The sequence below is a fragment of the Cryptomeria japonica genome, unplaced genomic scaffold, assembly GCF_030272615.1.
Source record: "Cryptomeria japonica unplaced genomic scaffold, Sugi_1.0 HiC_scaffold_26, whole genome shotgun sequence".
Lineage (NCBI taxonomy): Eukaryota > Viridiplantae > Streptophyta > Pinopsida > Cupressales > Cupressaceae > Cryptomeria > Cryptomeria japonica.
This window is the reverse complement of record NW_026728848.1, coordinates 540,001-547,462: the sequence shown is the minus strand read 5'-3', so window position 1 is coordinate 547,462 and position 7,462 is coordinate 540,001.

Here is a 7,462-nt window from a genome sequence, read left to right as displayed (position 1 = left end):
TTGGGTCCGATGACCGAGTTGATGGCGTGCCATGCGCAGAAAGGCGGAATTTGGGTCCGATGACCGAGTTGATGTTGATGGCCCGCCATGCACAGGAAGGCGGAATTTGGGTCCGATGACCGATTTGAAGGCGTGCCATACGCAAAAAGGCGGAGTTTGGGTCCGATGACCGAGTTGATATTGATGGCCCGCCATGCGCAGGAAGGCGGAATTTGGGTCCGATGACCTGACATACGCATGGAGTCCGACTCGGGGGCCGATGTTCGATTCGATGACTTGCATTGTGGGTAAAGTCGGAAGTTGTGGTCTTTGACCCGATTCGATGACCAGACTTCGGCTGCTTGAGAATCGGACAAATAACTTATATAGGGGAGGTAGTGTTCTCGAGCATCCTCCCCCCGTGCCCGTTTATGTCGATTGATGCTGGTGCTCGACTGGTTGGAGCGCTCGGATGCAAAAATCTTGCACCAGGATTTATCGATTGTGATGGACACGGCAAGTCTCCTGATTGCTATGCAGGAGCTCATCGTGAATCTCTATGCGGCCTTGGTATGGACTCGACCTGCGGAATGGTTCGGCAATGGTAGTCGCTCCAACACGTCCTTGCAATGGCCACAGAGGTGATTCGACTAGAGCTCCAGTCTAGCTTTTGGGTTGCTTGGCGGACTGGTATAGCCGCGATCGAGTTCCGGCCATGAACGTTTTAGATAGCTCTTGGGCTTTCTGGGACGGAAGTCGGAAGTTTGGGCTGTTGTCCGATTTGATGACCATTCTTCGGATGTGTGAGAATCGGACAAATAACTTATATAGGGGACTGTGTTGTCTCACGCAGCCCCCTCCGTGCCCCTCTATCTCGACCGATGTTGGTGCTTGAAAGGGTTGGGATCGCTCGGATTTATAAACGTGCACCACCATTTGTCGAGTGTGAGGGACGCGGCAGGTCTCCTAAATGCTATGCGGGCGCTCTCTGAGAATCTCTATCCGGCCTCGACACAGACTAGTCTTGCTGAATGGTTTGGCACTGGTAGTCGATCCAACACGTCGTTGTTGTGGCCGCCTAGGCGATTCGATTCGAGCCCCCGTCTAGCTTTTGGGTTGCTTGGCGGATTTTGCCCTATCCGCAAGTGAGCTCGGTCCCTAAACGTTCGAGAAACCCGATTGCTATGCGCCGACTCTCTTTCTTGCGAGCCTCCATCTAGCTTTTGGGTCTCTACGGAACGGAAGTCGGAATCTGGGACCGTTGTTTGATTCGACGAGGCAGACTACGGTTGTGCGAGAATCGGACAAATAACTTATATAGGGGAGGTGTTGACTGGAGCATTCTCCCCCGTGCCCCTCTAACTCGACCAATGCTGGCGCTCGAACGGTGGTAGCGCTCGGATTTTCATTGAGCGCCAGCATTGGTCGATTTAGAGGGGCATGCGAGATTCCCGAATGCTATGCGAGGGCTCTAACGGAAATGTCTATTGGTTTCGGTATGGATGCAATTGCGAGTGGTTCGGCAAAGGTAGTCGTTCCGATGCGTCCATGTCGTGGCCAAATCGATAATTCGATTTGAGCCCTCGTATAGCATTTGGGTCTCTCGATGTGATTCCGCATTCCAGTCCCTTTGGGCACTGCTTGAGCCGCATCCCAGGGGGTTCCCTTCCCAATAATCTGCCTCGCAACCCGATTGCTATGCGGTGAGGCTCCTCGGCCGCCTCGGAACTATCTGTGTATCAGACGCATCGCGGGATAAGGGGTTGGCAACGGTAGTCGCCCCAAGCGCGTCCGATGCTTGGACCATTCCGAGGCGGCCCTGAAGCCTCTTCCGTCTAGCCGTTGGGTCCTTCTCGCCGCATCCCTCGCCTCGCACCCCGATTGCTATGCGGTGAGGCTCCTCGGCCGCCTCGGAACTATCTGTGTATCGGACGCGTCGCGGGATAAGGGGTTGTCACTGGTAGTCGCCCCAAGCGCGTCCGATGCTTGGACCATTCCGAGGCGGCCCTGAAGCCTCTTCCGTCTAGCCGTTGGGTCCTTCTCGCCGCATCCCTCGCCTCGCACCCCGATTGCTATGCGGTGAGGCTCCTCGGCCGCCTCGGAACTATCTGTGTATCGGACGCGTCGCGGGATAAGGGGTTGTCATTGGTAGTCGCCCCAAGCGCGTCCGATGCTTGGACCATTCCGAGGCGGCCCTGAAGCCTCTTCCGTCTAGCCGTTGGGTCCTTCTCGCCGCATCCCTCGCCTCGCACCCCGATTGCTATGCGGTGAGGCTCCTCGGCCGCCTCGGAACTATCTGTGTATCGGACGCGTCGCGGGATAAGGGGTTGTCACTGGTAGTCGCCCCAAGCGCGTCCGATGCTTGGACCATTCCGAGGCGGCCCTGAAGCCTCTTCCGTCTAGCCGTTGGGTCCTTCTCGCCGCATCCCTCGCCTCGCACCCCGATTGCTATGCGGTGAGGCTCCTCGGCCGCCTCGGAACTATCTGTGTATCGGACGCGTCGCGGGATAAGGGGTTGTCACTGGTAGTCGCCCCAAGCGCGTTCGATGCTTGGACCATTCCGAGGCGGCCCTGAAGCCTCTTCCGTCTAGCCGTTGGGTCCTTCTCGCCGCATCCCTCGCCTCGCACCCCGATTGCTATGCGGTGAGGCTCCTCGGCCGCCTTGGAACTATCTGTGTATCGGACGCGTCGCGGGATAAGGGGTTGTCACTGGTAGTCGCCCCAAGCGCGTCCGATGCTTGGACCATTCCGAGGCGGACCCGAAGCCTCTTCCGTCTAGCCGTTGGGTCCTTCTCGCCGCATCCTTCGCCTCGCACCCCGATTGCTATGCGGTGAGGCTCCTCGGCCGCCTCGGAACTATCTGTGTATCGGACGCGTCGCGGGATAAGGGGTTGTCACTGGTAGTCGCCCCAAGCGCGTCCGATGCTTGGACCATTCCGAGGCGGACCCGAAGCCTCTTCCGTCTAGCCGTTGGGTCCTTCTCGCCGCATCCCTCGCCTCGCACCCCGATTGCTATGCGGTGAGGCTCCTCGGCCGCCTTGGAACTATCTGTGTATCGGACGCGTCGCGGGATAAGGGGTTGTCACTGGTAGTCGCCCCAAGCGCGTCCGATGCTTGGACCATTCCGAGGCGGACCCGAAGCCTCTTCCGTCTAGCCGTTGGGTCCTTCTCGCCGTATCCCTCGCCTCGCACCCCGATTGCTATGCGGTGAGGCTCCTCGGCCGCCTTGGAACTATCTGTGTATCGGACGCGTCGCGGGATAAGGGGTTGTCACTGGTAGTCGCCCCAAGCGCGTCCGATGCTTGGACCATTCCGAGGCGGACCCGAAGCCTCTTCCGTCTAGCCGTTGGGTCCTTCTCGCCGCATCCCTCGCCTCGCACCCCGATTGCTATGCGGTGAGGCTCCTCGGCCGCCTTGGAACTATCTGTGTATCGGACGCGTCGCGGGATAAGGGGTTGTCACTGGTAGTCGCCCCAAGCGCGTCCGATGCTTGGACCATTCCGAGGCGGCCCCGAAGCCTCTTCCGTGTAGCCGTTGGGTCCTTCTCGCCGCATCCCTCGCCTCGCACCCCGATTGCTATGCGGTGAGGCTCCTCGGCCGCCTTGGAACTATCTGTGTATCGGACGCGTTGCGGGATAAGGGGTTGTCACTGGTAGTCGCCCCAAGCGCGTCCGATGCTTGGACCATTCCGAGGCGGACCTGAAGCCTCTTCCCTCTAGCCGTTGGGGCTTTCTCGCCGCATCCCTCGCCTCGCACCCTGATTGCTATGCTGTGAGGCTCCTCGGCCGCCTTGGAACTATCTGTGTATCGGACGCATCGCGGGATAAGGGGTTGGCAGTGGTAGTCGCCCCAAGCGCATCCGATGCTTGGACCATTCCGAGGCGGCCCTGCAGCCTCTTCCGTCTAGCCGTTGGGGCCATCTCGCCGCATCCCCCACCTCGCACCACGATTGCTATGCGGTGAGGCTCCTTGGCCGCCTCGGAACTATCTGTGTATCGGACGCATCGCGGGATAAGGGGTTGTCACTGGTAGTCGCCCCAAGCGCGTCCGATGCTTGGACTATTCCGAGGCGGCCCTGCAGCCTCTTCCGTCTAGCCGTTGGGGCCATCTCGCTGCATCCCCCACCTCCTCGGCCGCCTCGGAACTATCTGTGTATCGGACGCATCGCGGGATAAGGGGTTGGCAGTGGTAGTCGCCCCAAGCGCGTCCGATGCTTGGACTATTCCGAGGCAGCCCTGCAGCCTCTTCCGTCTAGCCTTTGGGGCCATCTCGCCGCATCCCTCGCCTCGCACCCCGATTGCTATGCGGTGAGGCTCCTCGGCCGCCTGGGAACTATCTTCGTATCGGACGCATCGCGGGATAAGGGGTTGTCACTGGTAGTCGCCCCAAGCGCGTCCGATGCTTGGACTATTCCGAGGCGGCCCTGTGGCCTCTTCCGTCTAGCCATTGGGGCCATCTCGCCGCATCCCCCACCTCGCACCCCGATTGCTATGCGGTGAGGCTCTTCGGCCGCCTTGGAACTATCTTCGTATCGGACGCATCGCGGGATAAGGGGTTGTCACTGGTAGTGGCCCCAAGCGCGTCCGATGCTTGGACTATTCCGAGGCGGCCCTGCAGCCTCTTCCGTCTAGCCGTTGGGGCCATCTCGCCGCATCCCCCACCTCGCACCCCGATTGCTATGCGGTGAGGCTCCTCGGCCGCCTTGGAACTATCTTCGTATCGGACGCATCGCGGGATAAGGGGTTGTCACTGGTAGTCGCCCCAAGCGCGTCCGATGCTTGGACTATTCCGACGCGGCCCTGTGGCCTCTTCCGTCTAGCCGTTGGGGCCATCTCGCCGCATCCCCCACCTCGCACCCCGATTGCTATGCGGTGAGGCTCCTCGGCCGCCTTGGAACCATCTTCGTATCGGACGCATCGCGGGATAGGGGGCTGTCACTGGTAGTCGCCCCAAGCGTGTCCGATGCTTGGACCATTCCTAGGCGGCCCTGAAGCCTCTTCCGTCTAGCCGTTGGGGCCTTCCCGCCCCATCCCTCGCCTCGCACCCCCGATTGCTATGCGGTGAGGCTCCTCGGCCGCCTTGGAACCATCTGTGTATCGGACGCATCGCGGGATAAGGGGTTGGCACTGGCAGTCGCCCCAAGCGCGTCCGATGCTTGGACCATTCCAAGGTGGCCCTGAAGCCTCTTCCGTCTAGCCGTTGGGGCCTTCCCGCCCCATCCCTCGCCTCGCACCCCGATTGATATGCGGTGAGGCTCCTCGGCCGCCTTGGAACTATCTGTGTATCGGACGCATCGCGGGATAAGGGGTTGGCACTGGTAGTCGTCCCAATCGCATCCGATGCTTGGACCATTCCGAGGCGGCCCTGCAGCCTCTTCCGTTTAGCCGTCGGGGCCTTCCCGCCGCATCCCTCGCCTCGCATCCCGATTCCTATGCAGTGAGTCTTCTCGGCCGCCGCGGAACTATACCTGTTATTGCTACTGCATCCTTCGGCTGGTAACCTCCTCTGCCGCCTTGGAACGTTCTCTTTGTCGGACGCGTCGCGGGATAAGGGGTTGGCACTGGTAGTCGCCCCAAGCGCGCCCGATGCATAGACCGCTCCGAGTCGACCTTGCTTTCAGCCTCTCACATGCATAGACCTCTCTGAGTCGACCCTGCAGCCTCTCACGTTTAGCCTTTGGAATCTCGCCTCACAACATGATTGCTATCCTTGATGCATCCCTTGCCTCGAGCCCTGATTGCTTTCTTGGCTGCATCCCTCCTCTCCTCACAGCCCGGTTGTCATCACTGCTTCATCCGTCGCTTCATGCATTCTGGCTGCTGGGCCCTTCCCACCGCACACCTCGATTGCTATCTCTTCTGCATCACACACCCCGATTGCTATCTCTGCTACATCCCTCGGCTCTCACTTCTGCATCCTTCGCCTCACACCTCGATTGCTATCAATGCTGCATCCGTAACCTCACACCCCGATTGCTATGCGGGGAGGCTCCTTGGCCGCCTTGGAAATTTCTGTGTGTCGGACGCACCGCGGGATAAGGGGTTGGCACTGGTAGTCGCCCCAAGTGTGCCCGATTCTTAGACCGCTTCGAGGTGACCTCGTAGCCTCTTTCGTCCAGGCTTCCTGCCTTCAACGCCCTTTTTACACCTCGATTTCTATGCGCGGGCTCGTTGGCGTCTATCACCTCTCTGCGAAGAGTGGCACGATGATTGTTGGGGTAAATCGTAGCAGTCCGATCTCTGGCCTTGGGCCATTGTGAGGGCTGATCGATTTCCTGTGCGCATCTCGTGTTCGCCCAGTAACAGACTCGACGACTTGTAATCGGTCTTGTTCCCGATTGTTCCTGGAGGTAGTCTTCGGAACTCTTGGATTTGACCTGTCACTCGAACTGTCCTCTTCCGAGGATGCTTGTGTGTGTGTGCTTGTGCCATTTCCTTGGCGGTATTAACGAGATATTAAAGAGCGGAGTGAGCGCCTCGCCCAGCTATGTTTGGGGCTCTCACTCCCTTACCCGGTGTGCGACCGCTTTGCACGTAGGTTGCGGAGCATCGCGACTCTTTCGATGTTTGGCGGTTGTCTTCCGGTGATGCGTTGGTCCCGAAGTGCACGTTACTAGCATTTCTGCCATTGTTCTCGATCTTTGGCACGTTCCTTCGTTGCAATTGGATATATATCTCCGTTTATACGCGCAGGCTTCTCCCGCCTATTCAGCGCTGTCCCACTCTCAGCACTCTCGTGGTCTCCTTGGCTTCTCTCTCCCGTGAGCGAGCTCTCTTCTCGAGTCTTTTCCATGTCCCATGGAGGTTGCCTTGCGAAATTCGGGCACACAAACGTGACCGGATAAGAGCGGAATTGCCTATGAGGAGAAGCTCACCTTAGGGAGCAGCAATGCCGAGTGTTTCGACAGAGGGTAGAGGGGGCGTTGTTTGGGCGGTTGCACAAAAGAGTGCTACGTTTGCACTGAAGGTTGCTTCTTCGTCTCCGACGAACTCTTCGAGGCAAAAAAGCTTGTTTACGGGGTCGAGGTGGGACTGTTCGTGCGAGTTGCGCCACCAAAAGTGCGTAGGGGGCATATACCTGGGAAATGGATGTCTCTGAGTGGCCTTACTCGGTCGCGTGCACGGTGCATTCTCTAACGGCAGGACTGTCGCGAGCATGTGCGGTTCGGATGTTTTCGGGTAAAGGGTTCCGTACGGGATGTTCTTCCCAGGCTCCTGTGAACCGAGACTCTGCATCGTCATGCTCCGGCTCCCGTGGGTGCTTCATGCCTCGTCGAGCTGTTTGTCGTGGACGATTAAGGCCGAGGCCTTCCTTCGAGAGGGGAATTGTTCAGGCTGGTCGAGGCGGGATTGTTCGTGCGGGGTGCACCACCAAAAGTGCGTAGGGGGCATATGCCTGGGAAATGGATGTCTCTGAGTGGCCTTACTCGGTCGCGTGCACGGTGCACAGTCTCACGGCATGACTGTCGCGAGCATCGACGGTG